At 43.6% G+C, this 26,244-nt stretch overlaps 1 protein-coding gene across 2 annotated transcripts in view; it reads right to left on the reverse strand.

Annotated features, from left to right (window-relative positions):
- Positions 1-6,533: 6,533 nt before the first annotated feature.
- Positions 6,534-26,244, reverse strand: part of SCML4 (Scm polycomb group protein like 4) — a 130,634-nt gene continuing 110,923 nt past the window's right edge. For both annotated transcript variants that reach the window (XM_059083935.2, XM_067011214.1), the window contains 2 exons: positions 16,876-17,173; positions 6,534-6,637 (listed from right to left, as the gene is read on the reverse strand). The gene's annotated coding sequence lies outside the window, so the exon portion shown is untranslated. The remainder of the gene's footprint in view (positions 6,638-16,875; positions 17,174-26,244) is intronic.

The raw sequence follows: 26,244 nt of genomic DNA on the forward strand, positions 1-26,244 counted from the left end.
CACTACCAAATGTAAAATAGATAGCTAGTGGGAAGCAGCTGCATGGCACAGAGAGATCAGCTCGGTGCTTTGTGACTACCTAGAGGGGTGGGATAGGGAGGGTGGGATAGGGAGGGTGGGAGGGAGGGAGATGCAAGAGGGAAGAGACATGGGAACATATGTATATGTATAACTGATTCACTTTGTTATAAAGCAGAAATGAACACACCATTGTAAAGCAATTATACTCCAATAAAGATGTTAAAATAAAATAAAATAAAATATAATTCCTTATTTGTAAATAAGATCATCTATATAGATTTTTTTCAGATTCCACATATATGCGTTAATATACGATGTTTGTTTTTCTCTTTCTGTCTTACCTCACTCTGTATGACAGTCTCTAGATCCATCCATGTCTCTACAAATGACCCAATTTTGTTCCTTTTTATGGCTAAGTAATATGCAGAGATAGAGATACAGACGTAGAGAACACACGTATGGATACCAAGGGGGGATACAGCTATACCTGCTGTATAGCACAGGGAACTCAGTACTCTGTGGTGACCTAAATGGGAAGGAAATCCAAAAAAGAGGGGATATATGTGTACGTACAGCTGATTCACTTTGCTGTACTGCAGAAACTAACACAATATTGTAAAGCAACTATACTCCAGTAAAAATAAAATAAAATAAAATTCCTTGTTTGGAGAAACTGCCATTCTTATTAATAGGGGCACGGTGATTAAGTTACCAAAGCCCCTCCCTCGGTCTTGCCTGTGGACTAACCACAGGCCTCTCTCTGCCTTCAGATGAGTAAAACGGCCACTGCGGGGCGTCTTGACCAAACCACAGCTTGAAGAGGTTGAGGCAGGTGGGGACTGCGGGGAGAAAGCCCAGAAAGCACCGATGCTCAGGGTATGGAGACAGAGGAGTAAGGACAGTTTTTAATTTATTTTTAATCTGGGCATGAGTTCTGGCTTGTTTGCTTACTAGCTGTGAATTTGAAGTCTGGCTTTGCTTCGCCTTCTGTAAAACACCACATTCCTCATTTCTCAGATGGCAGTAGTCACAGGGTTGTTCTGTGGATCAAAGGAGACAGAATGGTTTGCAAACTATGAGGTCCCATGTACACAGGTGTGCAGTTGTAGGGGTTCCTCTTTTGACCTGAGCAGTGTCACAGAGCTTCACAGACTGGAGGAACAGACGCTGGCAGGGGAAGGGGCCAGCTACCCTCCTAGAGGGTCACTGGAGTCTCCTGCATGAGCTGCAGGCCGTAAAATCCTGATCTGGCCTGATAGAGTCGTCTTCCAACGAGAGTCTTCCTGGATGCCTTTCCATGGCATGTTTCCAAGCAGAAAGCTGGCAGTGGCTGCTCCCTCTCCCTCCACTGAGCCTGCTTTTCCATATTGGAAGAAGATGAAATGCACATTTCAGAATGTAAGTTTTTCCTGCAGGACACTATCCCCAATGGTGGAGTGATGGAGAAAAATATTAGATGAAGTCAGGGGATAACTGAGTAACATACTGATTTATCAACTCGTGGAATGAAATGAAGGCATTTTTTCCACTGGTGGGGTTATTTATTATGTCCTAGCTGGCCAGATCCAAGGGTTGAAGTGGCTTTGGTTCCCGAGCAATTTTCTCCATTGCTCCTCTTTCAAAAACGCAGAACTCAGCCGATGTTGAAATACACAGTCATAGGTTCGACTCGAGACTCCCCTGCTCATCACCTTATTGGGGTGAATGGGGACTGAGACCCAGACCCCATCACCCTGGGATGGTGGCAAAGAAGACACTAGACTGTCGTCATGGGTCATTGTTCTGTGGAGCTTTTCCTGTGGCCCATCCCTTGGTGGAAATGAACTACTCTGGAAATATCCCATGAAAAACTCTGAAGGGATTTTGATGAAAACTTGACTAAGTTATACATCAATTGGTCGGAAAGTAACATCTTTATGATATAATATTTTTTCTTCCATGAACATGGTGCACCTTCCATTTATTCCATTTCTCCTTTATATCTTTCGATATAAAATTGTTTCTTTATAAAGATATTGCATATTGTATGTTAGATTTATTCCGAGATAAATTATAGCTTTTATTGCTATTGTAATGATATATTTAAGAATATCTACATTTTCTAATTATCTGTGCGTGTGTGTGTCTGTGTATGTGTTGATAACAGTTGACTGAAGCCTTATTAGTTCTAATAGTTTGCCTGTTTTTTTGAACTTCTTGTGTAAACAATCATATCAAATAATACCAGTTTTAGTTTCTCCTTTTTGATCCTAATATGTTTTATTTCTTTTCGTTTTTTTCCCCAGTGCTGATTAGCATTCTGAGCTCATCCCACCACTCTTCCTGACTTGAAGGGAAATAGTTTTTCTACATAAATGTTTTATTTCAGAACAAATTTAGATTTACAAGAAAGTTGCAAAGATACTATACAAAGTCCTCGTATAGCCTTCACCCAGTTTCTCCCACTGTTAACACCTTACATAACCATGGTACCCATGTTAAAACGAAGAAACCAACACTGGCACATCGATGTTAGCTAAATTTCAGACTTTATTCAGATTTCAAGAGTTCTTCAACTAGTGTCCTTTTTCTGTCCCAGAATCCGAGGCAGGAAATCACGTTGTGTTTGGTTCTTATGTCTCCCTAGTCTCCTCTGGTCTATGACAGTTTCCCACTTTTCTTTCTCTTTTATGACCTTGACAGTTTTGAGTACTGGTTAGGTGTTTTGTAGTGTGTCCCTCCATTTTTTTTTTTCTTGTGAGGCATAATGTGGCTTTAAAGGTTAGTGATTTATCTAAGGCCAAAGAACAAGTTTTTTTTTCCTTTAATGTCTTACTTTTTTTCTGATAATAAAAAATATAAATAATACTAAAAAAATGCAATGAAAATTAAGGAAATAAAGGTAATCTAAAATCCCATCACCCAGAGAAAAGCACCATTTACATTTTGGTGTGCAACTCCAGACTTAGTTCTATCAAAAGGGCAAGTTTAGAACTTGAACCCAGGCCAGAATTGAGGTCTATTGGTGTCTTTTAAGAATATTTGCTTTTATTTATTGTGATATATTTCAAATACACAATACGTATAGAAAATTGTACAAAATTCCATGAACCCAAGGCCCACATATAACAAAATTTCTCATTTGTATATTTACTTCAGATGCCTTTTTTTTTTTTTTTTTTTGCAGTACGCGGGCCTCTCACCGTTGTGGCCTCTCCCGTTGCGGAGCACAGGCTCCGGACGCACAGGCCCAGCGGCCATGGCTCACGGGCCCAGCCGCTCCGCGGCATGTGGGATCTTCCCGGACAGGGCCACGAACCCGTGTCCCCTGCATCGGCAGGCGGACTCTCAACCACTGCGCCACCCAGGAAGCCCCTGCCTTTTGTTTTAATAAACAAAATGTGGCAGTGTTTTGACATCCTCCCCAGCCCCTCATCCTTTTCCTCTGCCCTGGAGATAACCACTTTCCTGAGGTTGAGAGTATCTCTCCCATACGTGTTTTTCTATTTTTCTATGTACTTTTGCATACTTAAACAATATAAGGTATCATTTTTGTATTTGTAAAGATTTGCTCAAACTATATCAATACTCCTTCAGCTTTTTTTGCATTCACCATTGTATTTCTGGCATTTATTTGTGTTGACACACCTGTATCATTTTAGTTATTGTATAGTATCCCACTGAATGAATATATCAGAGTTCATTTACCCATTCCCTGTTGATAGGCTTTTAGGTTGTTCTAATGTTTTGCTATTTCAAGCAATGCTACTGTAAATATATTTGGCCTCCTTGTGAACACCTGTGAGAATTTCTAGAAATGGAATTTTGATGTTGTAGTGTAGGTGAGTCTTCAACTTTATTAGACATTGGCGCAGTGCTCTCTAAGACAGAGATTCAGGTACTAGCCAACCAGATCCACACCTTCTCCTTGGATTTGGGCTGGAGTTGGAGTGGCTCTAACTACAACTTGTGCTGCTCTGTCAGTGTGCCTCCACATTGCCCTAGGCCTGGGGCGGGTGGCAGGCTTGAAGCCACAATGCTCGCAGTGCACCCTTCGTAAAGAGGGCTGCAATGATCCCGTCCACTGCCGTGCGCATGCGCATTGCTGTGTGCCTGCCCTGTCCTTCCCATGAAGAGGCCTGTCTCCCCTTCCTTGAATCTGAGCTGCTCTCACGGCTTCTTTGACTAATAGGAAGGAAGGACCTGTGTGACTTCTGAGCCTCAGCCCCAAGAGACCTTGCAGCCTGTTGTCTCCCCTTCTTAGAACACAATCCTGCCACGTCGGGAAGCCCAGGCTGGCCCCCTTGAGGGTGAATGACCATGTACAGTGAGAGGCCCTGCCATCGGCAAGCAGCTGGACGTGTAAGTGTAGCCGTCTAGGATCATTCAGCCCTAGGTGAGCCCCAGGTGAGCCACCAGATGCCTGTGGTGATGGAGTTACCCCTGGCAAGACCAAAGGGAAGAACCACTCCAGTGTACCCAGTCCAAGATGCTTACCTATGGTATTGTGAGCAAATGAAATGATTGTTGCTCTAAGTCACTGAGTTTTAGGGTGGTGTGTCCCACAGCTAGTCACAGTGCCTCTCCCACATGCCATACCTCATGCCTCTTGCCTCTCACCTTCTGAGATGCAGGATACCATGAGACCCACTGGTGCCCATACAGACACATCTGGAAATGGCAACTGGCATGCCAGGACCAACGGAAGATGGGAGCTGGAGGGGCAATCCGTCTCCCTTCTTCCCCTGGGAGGGACTGTCTGAGGATGGGTCGTGTCATGTGGTCTCTCTGCAGGACGGAGCAATCGGTTTCTCGTGGAGCTGTGACCAGCTTGGTAATGCACCTCCTTACGTCTGCCCTCTCTCTTCCCCTGACTCTTTCTTACCTTCAGCTCTGCTTCCCTGGAATCTTGTTTCTCAATAAAGTCTTAACATATAACCTTTTGCTCAGCCTCTGTTTTCTAGAGATTCTGAGCAGAGACAGTTCCAAGTGAGGTCCTAGAGATCAGATCCTCAGAATGGGATTTGAGAGATGAATAGCCCACTGGTCTGAAGGCACGAGGCCCCGGTTCTGGTAGTGAGTGGACTGAAAACAACCCAACGTGCAGTGGTGGCGCTAACGCTTTCACCTGCGCTGCGGTGGAGGTGCAAGTCGAGGGACTGGGATATGCCCGTAGTTTCCAAACTGCTGCACGTTAAAATCATGTGGGGATCTTTCAAATAATCCCACGCTTGGGCCCCACCTGGTACCAATTAAATCAAACTGTCTGTAGGTGGAAGCCAGGTGTCAGCAGTTTTTAAAGTTTACCAGTTGATTCTTTTTTTTTTTTTTTTTTTTTTTGGCGGTATACGGGCCTCTCACTGTTGTGGCCTCTCCCGTTGCGGAGCACAGGCTCCGGACGCACAGGCCTAGCGGCCATGGCTCACGGGCTTAGTTGCTCCGCGGCATGTGGGATCTTCCCGGACCAGGGCACGAACCCGTGTCTCCCGCATCGGCAGGCGGATTCTCAACCACTGCGCCACCAGGGAAGCCCCTACCAGTTGATTCTTGTATGCACCGAAGTTTGGGAACGGCTGGAATATACATGGGCTGTGGTGCTTGATTGGTGAAATGGGGTAATTACAATGGTAAGGACTGTGGTAAGTTCTGGCTGCTTTTGATGGCATTGCAATACTTGATTTAAAAAAAAAATGTTTGGGACAGTTTACTGCCAACGTAGAGCATGCTGGGAAAGCCAGGGGGCCTCTGTGACAGCCCTAACGCTCATCTCCTGCATCCATGGCACAAACTGTGCTGAAAATCAGCTCCAGGATCTGATAATAATAGAGGCAGAGCTGTGAAAGACACTGAATGTGCAGCCTTAGGTCTCCTGCGGCAAATTCATGGCCCTAAAAGTGACAGAGTGGGACCCTGAGACTTGGGATGGGGACATTGATTGGAAGAGCCTGGGAATCCTCAGCCCCCAGTTCTCCTTAGTTCTCCAGGCCAGCAGAAGCAGGCCCCTCTCACTGGACAGAGGAAAACAGCTTCCCTTTGCCTGGAGACAACATGTGAAGCCTCGAAGGCTGGTCCACGTACTCTTTGAGATCTGCCCCCTGCCCTGCACCCCAAGTCCTGCCTGCCTCCAGGTTGACTGCCAGGGGCAGGTCTCGGCAGAGCTAAATGAGGACACACAGTCCCCGCTTCAGGAGGACCGTGCTCACACACCACAGCGTCCCGGACCCAGCAAACGTCTGCTGGCAGGAGCAACGTGTGCACACGTGGCCGTGAGTCTGCAGAGGCTGGACTGATGAGGACGGACTGTAGGCCGGACAAGAAGGACTTGATTGACGTGTATCACTCACTGGTGCCGCGGGATTCAGTGCGCTGGCTGGAATGTCAATCCTAAGGGTTTGCTTGCAAGTTACATACAACCAGCATCTACAGTAAAGCATGGGGCACATCTGCTGCGAGTGCTGTGTGAGTGTGTAAGTGTGAAAGAGAGCTGCGAGTGTATATGAGTGTGTGAGTGTGCTTCTACTGAGAAGGGGCTTTATCCTTGGCTTCCTTTGGTGGGCCAGGTGACAAAAACCAAAATCGCCATCCATTTTTGTGCTTGGTGTCTCGGTAACTTTTGAGAGGCTTATTCACAGAGTCCCTGAAAGAAGGAAAAGGTTCCACTTAGGCTGAGGCCTGGGCCTGAGAGCTGGTCCTTGCCTAAGACAGAGGCCCTAATCACCAGACTCGATGACCCAACCTCGGTCCTCACGGAGAACCCAAGGCGTCACAGAGCACAGGCCCCCCCCCCACCGTGTGTTCACCTTGCCCTTCAGGTGCCCACGGAGCAGGGGTGGTGGAGGAATGAGCGAGATGTCTGTCGTGCGTGAAGCGCCCGGTGCTGAGCCCGGCTCCCAGCGCGGAGCAGGAACCGGCATGGGGCGGCCACCTCGCCTGCTGCAGCCGGAGCTCCACAGCCGCTCTCCCAGGCCCTGAGTTTCCTAAGGCCCAGCCCGGGAGTTTGCTGCAGGCTTGGATTGCACTCTGCTGGGCTGGGAACTGGCCTCTTAGAGGGGCCGCCGCCCAGCTGCATAATCAAACATTAGGAGCCCAAATGAGAAATCACAGCATGGAATTACATCCAGAGGTTCGACCAGCTTCTCAAGTCATAAATCATAGTCAGTTCTCTGAGAACCACGGGTCATCGGGACCTCCAGGCATCTCACACACGAGCTGTTTCAGCAGCAGTCACAGTACGAGCAATGGGTAGGAAGCGAGGCAACAACCCCAAACCTCCAAACCTCCCTGCCCGGGGAGTGGGAGGGAGTCTGTGTCAGAAGCGGGGGCCGGGGAGACCCAGCGCGCTTGGTCCTGGCCTTCCCTGAAGCCCAGGCCCCCTCCCGGCCCCCGCACCAACTCCGCGCAGACGGAGACCCACAGGGACTCTCAGAGCTTTTACTGGATGCCTCTTTAAAGTGTCTAATTTTAATGAAGAAATCTTTCATCTGCCATCCTGTTTCCAGGCGACAAGTTTGGAAAGAATGTTCACAAGTCACTGAGGCCCTTGGAAGAGCGTTTGCGGGTGGAAAATGTAAGGCTGTGAGACGAGCACATAGACGGTCTCACTGGGGTCGTGGTGGAGGAGGCTGAGGAGGAAATAAAACGCCAAGAAAAAAGGCTTCAAGAGCCAAGTGGAGGAAGGATGCAGAGGTGCAAGCAAAAGGGAAAGTGTTGGACTGGAGATGCATAAAGAATAATTCAGCCAGAAAACACAAAGTCCTTCCCAGGGGAAATCTCACGCAGCTCCAAGAAATGCTAGGGACCAGAGGATGCGTGGGAAGGGGTGGGCGAGAGGAGAAAGGGTGGGAGGGAAAATGTCATCCACCACTGGAACGAGGCAGAGAGACTCCGTGCGTACACAAAACACACACCACACACGCACACACACACCCTATGTACCACATACCACACACCACACACCAGAAACATTCTCAAATTCATCCCCTCTGGAGCTTTTTGAGCCAAAAGGAAAAAACCAACCAAACAAAACAAAACAGCTGAACTGGAAAGTGGAGCAGTGTGGAGAGGGAATAGCAGGTCTGCTGGGTTACACCTGGGAGTGTCGGCGTGGTGCTCAGACACAGCTCTGCCCCTCTGGAGGTGATGCTGAAAGAAGGTCTCCACTGCCTATTCTCCTGGTTCCTGATGGCTTAGGCCCAGCACCTCCAGTCCTGTATTTTGCATGGAGGGAATGGCTGCCTTTGCCTCCATCTCTGAGGGGCTGCCATAGCACTCCCACCAGCTGCATGACACACTCACCATTACACCACCTCCCCTTCCACAGAGGACATGATGCCATCTTGGTAGGAGGTCAAAGCAGATGCCAACATGTTTAGCACCACCTGGTCCTTCTCTGAGGTTCCCAGGCCCCACGGGGAAAGGGATGGGTGAGCATGTATGAACTCACGCACGGGAAATTTGGCAGATGAGGCTATGGGACTTAAACACCGGCAAGAGCCAAGGGTAGGGAGGTGGAGCTCAGAGCTTCTCTAAGTGCCCTGGACGAGAGGCTTGAAGTGAGAGCTGAGGTACGTTAATGGAGGTGGTTTTGTTGAAGGAAAGTGGATCTCCTGGATCACTAAATCACTGGAAAGTCTCTTCCAAGGCTGATGAGCAGACAGACCTGGAATTGGCTTTGACTTAGCGAGGCTTTTATAAGCCTGTGAATTTACTCTCGGTGGACATGAGAGTGTGTTCCTTCAGCTGGTGATGAACAAAGGAGCAGCTTCCTACCTCTTCCTGATTTACAGTCCACGCCAGCACCCAACAGTGGGGGAGAAGGGAAGTGGCAGGCTAGCATGACTGTAAAATATTTGGATAAAACATCAGCTTGATTTGCACACAATGGCATTTTCAGTGTGCTTCTGTGTACCCGGTTTCCACTAACGAGATACTACTTGTAGATGCAAAATTTTAAGGATGTTATCTTCAGCCTGGAGAGAAAGAAACTGTAATCTGCAGCTTTTGCTAAGAATGATAACCTTATTAAGTAATGGGATTCGCTGATTAACTGCTGCTAACAAAACATCATTGCCAAGCCTGTTAGTCTGAAACCGGCAACAGAGCTACTGTCAGATCCACTTCTCCTTCACCTCCCAATCCCGGGGGATTTTACAGAAATATTTCTCATTTAAATAGCCCTTGCCTCTCAATAGTTTTTTATTGCTTTCACTAATAGGTTCACAATAAGTCAGGAGCTACTCCTAGATGGATAGTGAATCAACCTTGGTGAAGAGTTCAAGGAGAAAAGCAATTTTGCTTAAAAAATGATATTTTTTTGAAAGGGATAATGGGAAAATGTGCAAGTTCACTGAGCACTAAAATGAATGGAAGTTCTTAGAGATCAGAAGGCAAGATGTGTCCATGCTCAATGTGTATGATGGCGCTTTACATTCCTACAATGGAGTAGTATCTCTTTCACTACCTGAATCACAGTGATTCACATAGTATGTAGGAAATTCTCTTCTCTGGTAACTTGCCTGAGAAAATCAACCCCATTCTGTTCTTAAGAATAACTTCCCTTCATAGATCCCTAGGGAGACACCCCTGAGTTTGGTGATCACCTTGGTCTCAGCTGCATAAGCTCCTCTCTTCTCTACAGGGCCCCATGGGTCCTACCAGCTCAGGACTCTCAAGATCACGACAGGAGAGTCTAGGCACAAACAACCTTTCTCCAACTAAGCCGCAGGCCCATGGCAGCTGGAGTGACCAGGAGGGAGGTGGAGGGACATGGACCTCTGCTAGTCCAACACACTGTGGTCTGGAAAGGTGAAGCCATTTGCCCAACACCCACAGCAGGTCAGTGGGAAAGTCAAGATTAAAACTCAGGCTGGGGGTGGCTTCTGGTCCAATCTATTGATGAAATCAAATTCATATTTTCTGGTAAGACAAAAATTTAAACAAAATTTTTCTCTGCTGGTTTGGCCCTCCTCCCTCCCCTTTAGTGTGTTTTGTGTGTCTGCATTATCCAGACCTCCTTAGGGGATAACATTCCTTCTTAATCTTGTTAGGGGTCACAATGACCCACTACATGCTTTGTACATACGGATCTGGTTTGTGTAAACTGTTAATACATCATTTGATGTATAACCCTTTGTCTCAAAAACTTATAACTGCTTTGACCTCTAACAGGTGGAACAGTCCTCAGAGCTTTCTGAAAGACTGTCTCCTGCGTTATAATACTCAGGTTGGCTTGAATAAAATTTTCCATTTCTTTCTTAGATTGACTATTGATTAATTTTTTAATCAACACTATCTTCCAGCTCTTAAGAAACAGGGCATGAGGCAGGGGCCGTGCATGTATGTACACACGTTCAGGGGTTTACATGCCTATATGTCAGCTTCAAACCATGCATGCTTGCTGCACTGTTCCTGCCCTTCAGTGCTGTCTGCACACCACACAGCTGCTCTAATCCAGGGCAAGACTCCTCCCTTCATAATGGAGTTCCCTCCTTCTTTTCTAGGTCTGCAAGTGTTCAGGTGGTCAAATCTATGTTCAGATTTGACAGGAAAACATGTAACATTTACTTCAGGATTTCTTACCCACTTGGACCTTTTATTATTAGGATACTATAGTTGGTACAAAATGAGAAAAAGTAATGGAAATAATGGAAGCTGGGTTTTCAGAGCTTGCATCTAACTATTGGAGAAGAGCGCAGGCTCAGAGAAGGGATCCTTAGGACCTGGGTGCCTGGGTTTTCTTGGGGGAGGTTCAGGGGCTAATGGACATGTGAGAAATGCCACCTAGTTTGGACCTGTGCTGGAGGAGAGAGGGGAGAGATGAGCTCCGAAATGGTTGTGTTCGAGTCAGGGCAAGCAGTAAGGTTAATATTTTCAGAGGCTATTAAGTTTTAAGCAAACCAAGGGCAGATAGTGAGAGAAGGCTTTGGAGGTCTTCACCCCAACTCTCCCTAAGAGCTGTCCCCAAGCCTTCCTTGCTGGCCTCACTTAGCCCAGAGAACACTGGCATTAGATGATCCCCCACCCGGATTGTTTCATTGAGAACCATGTTGCCCTTGTCAAACATCATTGCAAAGCACTGGGGATGGGATGGAGGCCTCTGAGCAGGGAAATGGCAGGTCAGGGTGAGGGGTGGATCAAAAATCAGGAGCACAGACCCCAGGGAATATTCATCGGAGTGAGGTCTCATGGAGTTTCTCATCTCAGCGCCAAGACCCAGCTGTACCCAATAGCCTACAAACTCCAGTGTTGGAAGCCTCAGGCCAAACAACCTGTAAGACAGGAAAACAATCCCACTCGTAAAAAATAAAAAATAGAAATGAGACGGCAAAAAAAAAATGTCACAGATGAAGGAACAAGGTAAAAACCTATAAGACCAAAGAAATAAACAGGAAATAGGCAATCTTCCTGAAAAAGAATTCAGAGTAATGACCATAAAGATGATCCAGAATCTCAGAAATAGAATGGAGGCACTGATTGAGAAAATATAAGAAATGTTTAACAAAGATCCAGAAGAACTAAAGAACAAACAAACAGAGATGAACAACACACTAACTGAAATGAAAAATGCACTAGAAGGAAGCAATAACAGAATAACTGAGGCAGAAGAACGAATAAGTGAGCTGGAAGACAAAATGGTGGAAATAACTGCCAAGGGGCAGAAAAAAGAAAAAAGAATGAAAAGAATTGAAGACAATCTCAGAGACCTCTGGGACAACACAAAATGCACCAACATTTGAATTATTGGGGTCCCAGAAAAAGAAAGGGTCTGAGAAAATATTTGAAGAGGTTATAGTTGAAAACTTCCCTAACATGGGAAAGGAAATAGTCACCCAAATCCAGGAAGCACAGAGAGTCCCATACAGGCTAAAGCCTAGGAAAAACACACCAAAACACATATTAATCAAACTAACAAAAACTAAATTCAAAGAAAAAAATATTAAAAGCAGCAAGGGAAAAACAAAAAATAACCTACAAAGGAGTCTCCATAAGGTTATCAGCTGATTTTTTCAGCAGAAACTCTGCAGGCCAGAAGGGAGTGGCAGGATACACTTAGAGTGATGAAAGAGAAAAACCTACAACCAAGATTACTCTACCCAGCAAGGATCTCATTCAGATTCGATGGAGAAGTCAAAAGCTTTTCAGATAAGCAAAAGCTAAGAGAATTCAGTACCATCAAACCAGCTTTACAAGAAATGCTAAAGAAAATTCTCTAAGCGGGAAACACAAAAGAAGAAAAAGACCCACAAAAACAAACCCAAAACAATTAAGAAAATGGTAATAGGAGCATACATATCAATAATAATCTTGAATGTAAATGGATTAAATGCCCCAACCAAAAGACACAGACTGGCTGAATGGATTCAAAAACAAGACCCATATATATGCTATCTACAAGAGACCCACTTCAGACCTAGGGACACATACAGACTGAAAGTGAAAGGATGGAAAAAGATATTCCATGCAAATGGAAATCAAAAGAAAGCTGGAGTAGCAATACTTGTATCAGATAAAATAGACTTTAAAATAAAGACTGTTACAAAAGATAAGGAGGGACACTATGTAATGATCAAAGGATCAATCCAAGAAGAAGATATAACAATTATAAATGTTTATGCATCCAGCATAGGAACACCTCAATACATAAGGCAAATGCTAACAACCATGAAAGGAGAAAGCGACAGTAGCACAATAATAGTAGGGGACCTTAACACCCCACTTTCACCAATGGACAGATCATCCAAACAGAAAAAAAATAAGGAGACACAAGCTTCAAATGACACAATAGACCAGATAGATCTAACTGATATTTATAGAACATTCCATCCAAAAGTGGCAGAATACACTTTCTTCTCAAGTGCACATGGAACATTCTCCAGGATAGATCACATCTTGAGTCACAAATCAAGGCTCAGAAAATTTAAGAAAATTGAAATCATATCAAGCATCTTATCTGACAACAATGCTATGAGATTGGAAATCAATTACAGGAAAAAAACTAAAAAACACAGTACATGGAGGCTAAACAGTGCTCTACTAAATAACCAAGAGATCACTGAAGAAAATCAAAGAAGAAATAAAAAAATACATATAAACAAATGACAACAAAAACACGACAACCCAAAACCTATGGGATGCAGCAAAAAGCAGTTCTAAGAGGGAAGTTTATAGCAATACAATCTCACCTCAAGAAACCAAAAAAATCTCAAATAATCTAACCTTACACTTAAAATAACTAGAGAAAGAAGAACAAAGAAAACCCAAAGTCATGGGGTCCCTGGTGGCGCAGTGGTTGACAGTCTGCCTGCCGATGCGGGGGATGTGGGTTCGTGCCCCAGTCTGGGAGGATCCCACATGCTGCAGAGCAGATGGGCCCGTGGGCCATGGCCGCTGGGCCTGCACGTGTGGAACTTGTGCTCCGCAACGGGAGAGGCCACAGCAGTGGGAGGCCCGTGTACCGCAAAAAAAAAGAAAGAAAACCCAATGTCAGTAAAAGGAAAGAGATCATAAAGATCAGAGCAGAAATAAATGGAATAGAAAAGAAGCAAACAATAGCAAAGATCAACAAAACTGAAAGATTGTTCTTTGAGAAGATAAACAAAATTGATAAACCCTTAGCCAGACTCATCAAGAAAAAAAAGGAGAGGACGCAAATCAATAAAATTAGAAATGAAAAACGATAAGTTACAACAGACATCACAGAAATACAAAGCATCAAAAGAGACTACTACAAGAAACTCTATGCCAATAAAATGGACAACCTGGAAGAAATGGACAAATTCTTAAAAAGGTATAATCTTCCAAGACTGAACCAGGAAGAAATAGAAAATATGAGCAGACCAATCACAAGTAATGAAATTGAAACTGTGATTTAAAATCTTCCAACAAACAAAAGTCCAGGACCAGATGGCTTCACAGGTGAATTCTATTAAACATTTAGAGAAGAGCTAACACCCATCCTTCTCAAACTCTTCCAAAAAATTGCAGAGGGAGAAACACTCCCAAATTCATTCTACGAAGCCACGGTCACCCTGATACCAAAACCAGAAAAAGATATCACAAAAAAAGTAAATTACAGACCAATATCACTGATGAACATAGATACAAAAAAATCCTCAACAAAATACTAGCAAACAGAATCCAACAGCACATTAAAAGGATCATACACCATGATCAAGTGGGATTTATCCCAGGGATGTGAGGATTCTTCAATATATGCAAATCAATCAATGTGATACACCACATTAACAAATTAGGGAATAAAAACCATATGATAATCTCAAGAGATGCAGGAAAAGCTTTTGACAAAATTCAACACCAATTTATGATAAAAACTCTCCAAAAAATGGGCACAGAGGGAACCTACCTCAACATAGTAAAGGCCATATATGACAAACCCACAGCAAGCATCATACTCAATGGTGAGAAACTGAAAGCATTTCCATTAAGATCAGGAACAAGACAAGGATGTCCACTCTCACCACTCTTATTCAACATAGTTTTGGAAGTAATAGCCACAGCAATCAGAGAAGAAAAAGAAATGAGAGGAATACAAATTGGAAAAGAATAAGTAAAACTGTCGCTCTTTGCCGATGACAAGATACTATACATAGAAAATCCTAAAGACGCCACCAGAAAACTACTAGAACTAATCAATGAATTTGGTAAGGTTGCAGGATACAAAATTAATGCACAGAAATCTCTGGCATTCCTATACACCAACAATGAAAAATCAGAAAGAGAAGTTAAGGAAACACTCCCATTTACCACTGCAACAAAACGAATAAAATATCTAGGAATAAACCTGCCTAAGGAGGCGAAAGACTTGTACTCAGAAAACTATAAAACACTGATGAAAGAAATCAAAGATGACATAAACAGATGGAGAAATATACCATGTTCTTGGTTTGGAAGAATCAATATTGTAAATATGACTATACTACCCAAAGCAATCTACAGATCCAATGCAATCCCTATCAAACTACCAATGACATTCTTCACAGAATTAGAACAAAAAATTTTACAATTTGTATGAAAACACAAAAGACCCCGAATAGCCAAAGCAATCTTGAGAAAGAAAAACGGAGTTGGAGGAATCAGTCTCCCTGACTTCAAACAATACCACAAAGCTACAGTAATCAAGACAGTATGGTACTGGCACAAAAACAGAAATATAGATCAATGGTACAGGATAGAATGCCCAGAGATAAACCCACACACATATGGGCACCTAATTTACAACAAAGGAGGCAAGAACATACAATGGAGAAAAGGCAGCCTTTCAGTAAGTGGTGCTGGGAAAACTGGACAGCTACTGCTAAAAGAGTGAAATTAGAACACTACCTAACACCATACACAAAAATAAACTCCAAATGGATTAAAGACTTAAATGTAAGACCAGAAATTATAAAAACCTTTTAGAGGAAAACAAAGGAAAAACACTCTTTGCAATAAACCACAGCAAGATCTTTTTTGACCCACCTTCTATAGTAACAGAAATAAAAACAAAAATAAACAAATGGGACTTAATTAAAAGCTTTTGCACAGCAAAGGAAACCATAAACAAGACAAAAACACAACCCTCAGAATGGGAGAAAATATTTGCAAATGAAACAACAGACAAAGGATTAATCTCCAAAATATGCAAACAACTCATGGAGCTCAATATCAAAAAACCCAAACCATCCAGTTAAAAAATGGGCAGAAGACCTAAATAGACATTTCACCAAGGAAGACATACAGATGGCCAAGAGGCACATGAAAAGATGCTCAACATCACTAATTATTAGAGAAATGCAAATCAAAACTACAATGACGTATCACCTCACGCAGGTCAGAATGGCCATTATCAAAAAATCTAGAAACGGTAAATGCTGGAAAGGGTGTGGTGAAAAGGGAACCCTCCTGCACTGTTGGTGGGAATGTAAATTGATACAACCACTATGGAAATCAGGATGGAGTTTCCTTAAAAAACTACAAATAGAACTACCATACGACCCAGCAATCCCACTACTGGGCATATACCCTGAGAAAACCATAATTCAAAAAGAGTCATGTACCACAATGTTCACTGCAGCACTATTTACAATAGCCAGGACATGGAAGCAACCTAAGTGTCCATCAACAGACGAATGGATAAAGATGTGGCACATATATACAATGGAATATTACTCAGCCGTATAAAGAAACGAAATTGAGATATTTGTAGTGAGGTGGATGGACCTAGAGTCTGTCATAGAGAGTGAAGTAAGTCAGAAAGAGAAAAACAAATACTGTACACTAACACATATATATGGAATCTAAAAAAATGGTACTGATGAACCTAGTTGCAGGGCAGGAATAAAGAGGTAGACATAGAGAATGGACTTGATGATATGGGGTGCGAGGGCGAAGCTGGGGTGAAGTGAGAGTAGCATGGACATATATACACCACGGAATGTAAAATAGCTGGCTGGTGGTTAGCAGCAACATAGCACAGGGAGATCAGCTCAGTGCTTTGCCATGACCTAGAGGGGTGGGAGGGAGGCTCAAGAGGGAGGGGATATGGGGACATGTGTATGCATATGGCTGATTCTCTTTGTTGTGCAACAGAAACTAACACAGTATTGTGAAGCAATTATACTCTAATAAAGATCTATTTAAAAAAAAAAAAAAAAAAAAAACTCAGGAGCAGTCACAACCCCCAAACAGCTAGAGTTACAACCAACTGATGGGAGTAAACAGCCTGGAACAAGGATTCCAGATTCAAAGGCCACTGTTTGAGATTTCCAAGCACTGCAATTTATGTTAATCCTCCTGTCACAGGAGGCAGCCCTCTTGTCCCTGATTACTGACCTGGAAGGAGATCCCAGTCCAAGATGAGCCTGGGTGGACCCTTACCTGGGGGCTCTGATCAAATCTGGTGCTCCTTCCCTGCCCCGGGGCTGCCCCTGTGTAGTCATGGGCTGGAATAGGAAGGTCAAGGAGACACGAAGTGTAGTCAGTAGAGACCCCTGGGCTCCTGTAACAAGTCCCTGCTGAGCCATTGTGGGGCTGGGCTGGTGACCGCAGGGGCTGGACTGCAGGCAGCCAGTGGGAGGGAGCTCCCAGGCAGCTTTGAATAAGGCCTTTGGGGTCTTGGCTGTCAAAAGACTTCATTTGAAAGACTTTTCCTTGTTATCTTCTTATAGGAATAGTCCTAATGAAATAATAATAAACATTAAAAAGTTGATCAAACAAAATGTACAGAGGCTCATAAAGTCCATTCTTTAATAAAAATACAGAAATGCTTTTTACAGCATGAACAGAAAACACTGCATTGTCTTGGAATCTTAGCATTGAGAAATTTTATTGAATCAGTCCCAGGTCCATGATACACTGTACTAGGAAAAAGAAAAAAGAAAACTGCATCAAAAATGGAAAAAAGCACCTGAAAATATTAAAATCATTAAGGCCAGTAGTGTTTATTTAATGAAACTGTACATATCTGACTATGTAACAGATATGTAACATGTCTGGCTAAATAGTCACTATTTAAGGGAATACATTAAAAACAGACCTCTAAATAATGAAAGAATTGGCACCAAGGAAAAAGTTACAGACAATAACCAAAAGGTTTGAAAAATTTAAAGCACATTTTGATATGGTATCATATATAATGGTCTATTTGTTAATAGTCTGTTTGCACTGTACATTGTAAAAAATGAGCACATCACCTCACTCCTGAACGTGCTTCACTGGAGCCTGCTTATTACAAATAAGAGACAAATTATAAATATGTGCAGTACAAAAACATACAGATAATGCATCTGTATGAATGGTATGTGATGAAATTAAACTAGAGGATAAATAACTTTAATAAGTGCTACACTTTGAGGCACATGAGGAGTGAAATTCATGTCGTTTCTAAGTTATGGACACAGCATCTTTTCTCCCCACCTGTTTTTGTACCTTAGTGTAATGCCTATTTGCATTTAACCTAGTTATCTTATGTTTGCATGCTTTGCAAACTGAATTACAGAACCAAATTGCCTGTTACAATTTCCCATTATGTGACACAATTACATAGGAACACTTTGAGGTGAGAGGATTGTCCTAACATCAGGAAACACTGATTGCATCATGCCGGCAAAGAGCAAAAATTAAGGAGCAGCCTCTTTCCCCAGGTGACAGAATTTACTGCTCTTTCTCTCCAGTGTAAATGCTGTTCCCCATACAATGAGTTCTATTCACTGATTTCTGGTCTGCAAGATTAGATTCATTAGTATTTTAAAAATAAAAAAGTCAGACCCCCAAACTACACATTTCCTAATCAAAGCTCCACATTCCTTGAGCAATTCTAAATAAAGCAGGGAGTTGAAGTAATGTTCCAGAATTACCTTCTGGAATTTCATCCATAAAGAATGAAAGCACAATGGATTTTCATGTAATTACTGTATCTGCAGCACACACATCAGGCCCTTCTTGCACACATGCCTCGGCACAAGCAGATGATGCAAAAACTTTCACTGGATGACCTTTGTTTCAAATCCCCAAACCTAATCATAAGCACACGCATGAATATGTGTGCGCATGCACCCTTTTACAGTCTTTAATTAGAAGGGAGGGGAGACCATCGAGGTAGAGAAAAGGGACGTAGTCAACCCTATTTCTCTCTTACCGAGATGAGGGGATGACGTTATTTGTACCTTCATTAAAGACAGAACTTAACCAGGGAAAGCATGCAGCTGCCCGTCTCCCAGGTGGTAAGACAGCAGAATCTCCTGCGTGGGCATACTGGGAGTCAAGATGTAGAATAAAGAGGTGGAAACATGAGATTAACTAAGGCTGAGTTGAAAGAAAGAATCTGAAAATAAACCCCTCAACTTATAAAACAAAAGGCACAACATTTCAATCATCATCATTCAACCTCGAGAGCTTAGCACACATGGATTTCCACTTACTCAGAATTCCTCATTATTTAGCGAGAGCCTTGTCATAATCACAGCCTAGCATCGCTAGTAAAACATAAATCTTTTGGCCTCATGACACTTCATGATGTTACAGTGGCATTTAGCAAAAAGTTTTCACTGTTAATGTGAAGAAAAAAAATCTCAACAGAATACAATTATGATGATTCTATTTCATCTATTTAGTTTTCATGTGTGTATAGAATAAAAAGTAAATTTATCTACAACTGTACTTATAAAATCTTTATATTAATAAAATTACTTCTACTTATCTACAGGAAAGAAACAGTCTAATTAATCACTAACTATAAATGAAAATATATGCTATATAAAACAACTGCTATTTCAAAATTTCTGGAGGATGAGATGAGACAAGCTCGTTCTTTTAATCCTGATGTGATCAAGGATATAGCTGGAAGATGACAGCAAATTAAGTATTGTGGCTTAGAACACAGTGGAGAGTGAAAGAAATCAAAGTTCTCCAAACTCTCTCACACTTGGGCAGAAACACTTTCAGTTCCTGTGGAGGAAACAAGTTTGACTTCTAGAAAGACCTCGAGGGGATGTGATGGTGCTGGATAAAGGCCAGGAACAAAGCATTCCCGTTCCAGAATTTTGCTGCCTTTCTCCCTCCTCTAAATCACATTTTCATTTGGGAAATATGTCATCATCTTCCTCTACCCACACACAAGCCACTTAACATTGCACACATCTCAGCAGACTTATAAACGTCTAAAAACAAACCCTCACCCCAGAAGAGCTTCTGATGTAGGTCCTTGTGTCTCATCTTTGATCCCAGCTGGCCCTCCTCATTTAAACTGAGACACCGGTCTGGCTTTGGTCACTGAGAGGCACAGTCAGTGCTCAGCGGGTCTGGACAAAGCTACATGTTCTATAAAGAACTATGGACACGCTACTACATATAATATAGATAACTAATAAGAACCAACTGTATAGCACAGGGAACTCTACTCAACACTTTGTAATGACCTATATGGGAATAGAATCTAAAAAAGAGTGGATATATGTATATGTATAACTGACTCACTTTGCTGTACACCTGAAACTAACACAACACTGTAAATCAAGTATACACCAATTTAAAAAAGAATTTAATAAAATCACTTTACAAAGAAAATAAAACAACAACTGTGCAATGATCAGAATTGCTACTAGAAGGCAGAGAGACTCCGTGCAGATTGCAAGAGCCAGCATGGCTGGCAGAAACAACTCATGCTTCTGAAGAGGTATGTCACATCAGCTCCAGGTCACTGGGCTCTTGACCTTCGGGGGCCGAATGAGGAGGGACACCTGGTGGGATGGGCATCTGGGGCCTGTGCTTGAGGAAGGCTGATGAGGCCTATGAGTGAAACATCAGGGCAAGTGGCAGAAGGGAGCAATCAAAAGGGACAGGACTCTTGTTCCTGAAATCAAGGACAGGCTGAGAGGGCAGGACCTTGAGGAATGGAATGAACAAGAGGAGTTCGGGCCGGAAGCACGGCAGAGCTGGGGAATGCTGTAGGCGGGTGACGATGGGGCACCGTGAGCAGGCGAGGGTCAGGACAGCCCGGCCAGGGAAGGAAGAGGCTACTTGTTAATTCTTTATTTCTCTCTCCACCTCTTCTCCTTCCCACAAGGCATTGGAGGTAGTGGAATGGAGCAAAACAGAAAAGAGGAGACAAAGGAAACATGGAGACAGGAAGAAAGAATTAAATGGAAAGTAAAAAATAATGAGAAAGGATAGCAAAGTGAGGCTTCTGTGGCTTTGAGGAGGAGCTATGGGCCAATGAGAGAAGAGGATGAGAAAACATCGAGACGAGGCCAGACAGGAGGAGAGGTAGAAGCTGGAAATCGTAAAACAGAAGACCAGGGGGCCAACAGTCCCACCGGCCTTTGCTGAAAGTAACTGAGCTGTAAATGCCTCTGAAGGTCATCTGGATGCCTCTCCTTTTCCAGAGGAGGAGATGGGGGTGCGGGGGAGGCAGTAACTGGGAGAGCTTGTTTCTTTGTATTGCACCACAATCTGCTGCCCAAGTGGTGTGCAACCAGTGGGAGACGGTGTGGAGAAGACTTTACCCTGGAGGTGAGCTGTCCAGGTGTCCCCTAAGGCTTCTTCCTCCCAATTCCTCTGCTATTCTAGAGTTCTAGGTACACTCACAATATCCTCAGCTTACGATGCCTAAAGTTACAGCAACGAACTGTAAATGAGCTTTAAAATGAACACGTTGAATGTTCATCCAAGTGACGCTGCCCTTCAAATCAGTCTCTGCATTGCAGCTCCTTATACTGACACCTGCCTAACAGAGTCAAGTTAACAAATGAGTTGTAGCTGTTATTGCTCAAACCATCTGTACCCCAGTAAGGAAACACAAGGAAAAGACAAACTAATGAGTATGGAGAAACATTGCTTTACATCTCAAGTGGATTACCTGTGCTGCTCACCAGACATGACCCCAGTGCCTTTGACTCCAAAAAGAAAAAAAAAATCCACCCTCAAGTGACGACGGTGGGCTTTCCACTTTGAAAAGAATGGGTCCTAGCGTCTAACAATGACCCCAAAGGAGATGCAGTGGAAATATTCTGAGCAATGACAACATCCTTGGAGCATGTGTTCACGCTTTTGAGGTGATTTCTTTGAAGGTGAAACACTCTAAGTTTTAGTGCGGTTGTGGAAAAAAAAAAAAAAATCAGTCACATAATTCTATTCTCAATGCTCCTATGTAACCTACTGGGGAAAAAAGAGAAGTCCCTGATCTCTCCAAATCTGCTCTCAAGGTGGAGATGGGTAAAGAGTGAAAAGGACAGGGGAAGCTTTTCTTCTACCCATGTCCTGTGGGCTGCGCCCTCCCAGGCGGGCTACCATCAGCATGACAACAGAGTGGCTTGTGGGGAAAACCCAGCTCCACTGACTTGCCCTTTCCAAGATGAACAAGGTACTGGGAGTGCAGGGCTCAGGGAAGGTGCTCTCTTCCTCCTGGAGATGCTTGCTGTCCTTGAGCAGTTAACCGGCCCACCGAGACCCCCCTACTCATGCTGAGAGGCACCGAGCATTGAGTAGGAAAAGGAAAAGATGTCTTAGAAGTAAAGCTGTAAGGAATCTATTGTTTATTCCCTGATGCTTGCAGTAGAACAGGAGGCTAAGACAAAAAGAGGAGTGAAATGCAAGTCAGTGACTGCGGGTTTGACTTCCTTGAGCGTTTGGGGAATCAGAAGAAACGAAACGCCTTATCTCTTCTTTTGGCCTGTCCCTTCGGCACTTCTCCTTTCAGTAAGGATATGGGGTCCAAAAAGAAACTAGTGGTTTTTTGAATAAATACGGAAACTAGTCAAGAATTTGTTCCTTCAGCGAATGAATATTAATGAGGTGCCTTTTACAATATATGGCAGGTGCCCCTGTGCAAGGTGCTAGATATAATTGTAGCTACTTATTTTCATAGAGAATCTGCTCCATAATCCAGAATTTTATCTAAGCAAACTACATAAGCTACATGTTATGTGTACTTTGGGATCTGATTTCTAAATCATTGCTAGATAGCTCTTCTGAATAAGAGTGCTCTAGAAAGCAAAAGCTCCCTTTGCAATCCCTTCCCTAACCTTCCCCAATTCCCACCTCTTATTGCACTAACTCACAGATATACACTCACTGGGGCGTGCACACACAAGCATGAAATCCATGTGGGCTTGGTGTCATAAACTGTATACCTCTTGCATAAATTCACAACAGACCATGTTTACTTTTCTATCATCAGTTATAACTTGTTTTTGTCTAAACTAAAGCTTCCTTAGTTTATTATATCACCAGTGAGTACAATTAAGTGATAGGACTTCCACGTCTCGTAGCGTCTTTTCCAGTTAAGGAGGTGCATGAACTTATAGATTCATTCATGCAAACTTTTGTAACTCACATGCTTATGTGACCACAGCCAGATTTACAACTACACTAAAGATTCTCCCAGGACACCCTTTTGTGTGTGTGTGTGTGAGACCACAGGAATTTCGATAGTTTTTCATGACAGGACTGATGAATCTGATGGCTGTGACCTATCTGCGTCCCACACTGATATTCAGTGTCTGCTCCCCTACGCTAATGTAGTGGAGCTGGGATCTATTCGCCAATGTCAATTTGTATTATAGGTGTGGTTTCTGCATGGACAAGCTCTGTTAAAAAAGAGAAAGATTGCAAAGTTGGCCTCATCTCAAACGTCTGTGTCTGATTCACAGACATCTGTGTCTCCCTGAGAAATAACGTTTTCACAACCAGAGCTGTCCAACAGAGAAATAAGCCACTTCCTATGGGAGTAAACTCCCCCTAATGAGAAGCGGTCAGGCTGTGGGGAAGGCATTCCAGCACTGGATGGGGAGGTGGAGCCTGCCTAAGGTTTGAGGATGCTACGTTTATGATGGAGGTAGCCTCCGGTCACATATGCTTACTGTAAAATGACACCCAGTGTGGGTCTGCTGTTTCATAGTGAGCTGTTTGGAGAAGCAAGGCTTTGGTTGTGTTCCAAAGTAGGATCCGATCAATAGGAGACGTTTGTGTTGGCCTTTACGACAAGCATCTAACAGATGGAACCAACTCGAAGGCTCAGGTCATGTGGTCGAGCTACAGAGCAGAGAATGGTGGGCTGGCAGCCCAGAGCAAGTCCGAATGGTATATTTAGACCCTTTGGACGGAAAGATGCCCACACGTCAGCTATCATTACTTAACCAACTGCTGAGCAGCTCTTGGCTCTCGGACACATCTCCACCCTTCTTGTGCCCCATATCAACTATGCGTACAGCACACTGACCTGGAGGAAAGGGTCATTCTTTAGCTCTGCTTGCTGTTTTTCCTCTGGAGGAAATCAAGCTCAATGCTGAGCATAAGGAGAACCCCAGGCTCTCTATGTAGGATTTTAAGGGCACAGGTCTGGGGCCCTGTTTAGAAAAGCAGGGAGCAAAGAAAAGCAAATCCTCCTCTAAAAATACGCTTTTGCCCAGAACTGCTTCTAAGTTAGGGGAATTTCCTGCAGCCTAGGAGAGCCAGAGTGAGCGTTCTTCTCAAGTACAGCGATTTGGTGAAGTCCATGTGTGATGATACCACTGTAACCACAGAGGAATTTACCACAGGAAGTGTCCCAGCTGTTGCTTATTAGCATTAGAACAAATTACACAAAGCAAATTGTTAGCAGACGTGTTTCCATGATATTTAACTGGTGGCAATAAATAAGAACGATTCTCTTTCAAGTAAATGCTAGATTTCCAAAAATCCAGCTTCCAATTGTCCATGAAGGAATCGTCTTCGATTAGGATAATGGTTGGAGGGAAGGGCACCCTGGAAGCTGAGGCTCCCAGCCCTCTTCCCGGGGCAGCACGGCCGGGAGTCCTGTGAAAGTAGCCACTGGGGTGACATCACAAGATGGGAACAGGACTGTTTGTACCTCTAGACGGTGGACCATCTGCTGGGCTCACCACTGGGCTTCTCAGCACAGTCATCTCATGCCACGGGGAACATGGCACGTGGCAAGACCACAGCAGAGCCGGGCAGCTACCTAGTTCTCGGAGTGAGTTTGTAACAAAAAATAAACCATGCCCACGGACAGGTGTTCAGCCCTCTCCTTAACAAAATATTGCAGTTTTAAGAAATCATCTCCTTCTTCCCAGTTGTCTGCCTTGTTATCTGAGGTTTAAGGGGAAAAAAAAAGTGAGTCCCATCTCCTCCTCCTCCTCTTAAGCCCATTGGAGAAGAGTTGAAAAAGCAGCGGATCAGAGCAAATGTCACACAGCACTCACCTCCCACTCACACGTATGGAAACCTGGCTAGTTCTTTAGAAAGAAAGCAGAGTATGTCCATCTTTCAAGACCTTCTGACAATGACTAAATTCAAGTCCCTGGTCACTTCTGGGCACTTCCAATCATCTTCAGAGCTATGACAAAATTCTCCTAAAACAATCTCAGAAAGTAATAAAAAAACATACTTTTAATTTTTAAAAAAATAAGAAATCTTCCATACAGCACATAAATACAAAAATAGGTTATTGTAGCTTAAAGGGTTGGGCCTGTTAGAAGAGGTGCTCTCTATCGTCTTCCTAGCACAGTTATTTTTGTCTTCCCTTCTTTACGGTTTCCTTCTCACGCAGTATTCCTCCCCAGTGTATTTTAATATCCTATGTAGTTTTCCTGAGGAGCTCCCCACTCCTTTCTCCTGCTGTAAAGGAAAATACGAGGCAGCCCTGCCGCAGGGAAATGATGAAAGCGTGGTATAGCTCCGGTGAGCACTAAACCAGCCCACTGGACTCCCTGGCGAGGGCTGTCCCCTCAGTCACACGGAGCAGAGCCTGGGCTGGCTTGGTGAGTCCAGTTAGCACCTGACCTGGGCAGGCCCAGAACCCCAGCACTGTCCCCCAGCTGCTTCCAGGGCGCACCCTGCTGGTGTTAGAGGGGATACTTGGCAGTAGCAGCTTAGAGAGGGTTCTGCCTCAGGGCTACAAAGCTGGGAAGGCATTTGAAACCAAGCAAATGCAAAAGCTGATACACTCGCAGCCACTTTCAAAGGCTCTTCCCACTACAGTGTCAGGAAACACACACACACACACACACACACACACACACACACACACACACAACGAAATGCACTTCTTTTACCTGAAGTCTTCACAAAGGGAATAATGTGCCTCATAAAATATTTTAAATGCCTTAAGCAATAGAACTGTCTCTAGATTTTTTTTTAAGTGTTTAACAAACAAGTGTAATTGGAAATGTTTGGAACATGAACACACATACACACACACTAATTTGAAATTATGCAAAACTATATCATTGTTTACCACAACCTGGAGCAAATCTACTGCCATGGAATAACAAGTAACACATCTGTACAAGTTCAAGGGCCCCCAGATAAGCTCCCATTCAGATGAGAATGACACACATGGCATGACTCTGTAAGGTCCATTTAGAGGAGATGGCCTGGCATGTTTTACATCTGCTAAGCTATTTAGCTGCCTGGTTTGACAAGATTTTTGAAAGGGGTGAAAATTAATTTAATTGCAGTATTGTAACAATAATTTGGTCGGCTAACTGCATTTCAGTGCAAAAACAGGCAAGGAAGAATTTCCTCCTTAGGTTATTCTCTGATGTGGCAGCATTCATTTCAAGAGTAATGAGATCTTTAAAAAGTCAAACCTTAAATATCATGGTTTCAGCAATCTGTCCTGCTTAAAGTTTAATGCAAAACGAGATAGCATCTCTGTGAGAGCAGTTCCACATGAACGTGGACCCAGTTTTCCCCTAGACTTGAGATGGGAAAATCTCTCTCCCCTGAAAACTGTTCCGAGTATCTCCT

Source organism: Kogia breviceps, chromosome 13, assembly GCF_026419965.1.
Source record: "Kogia breviceps isolate mKogBre1 chromosome 13, mKogBre1 haplotype 1, whole genome shotgun sequence".
Classification (NCBI taxonomy): Eukaryota; Metazoa; Chordata; class Mammalia; order Artiodactyla; family Physeteridae; genus Kogia; species Kogia breviceps.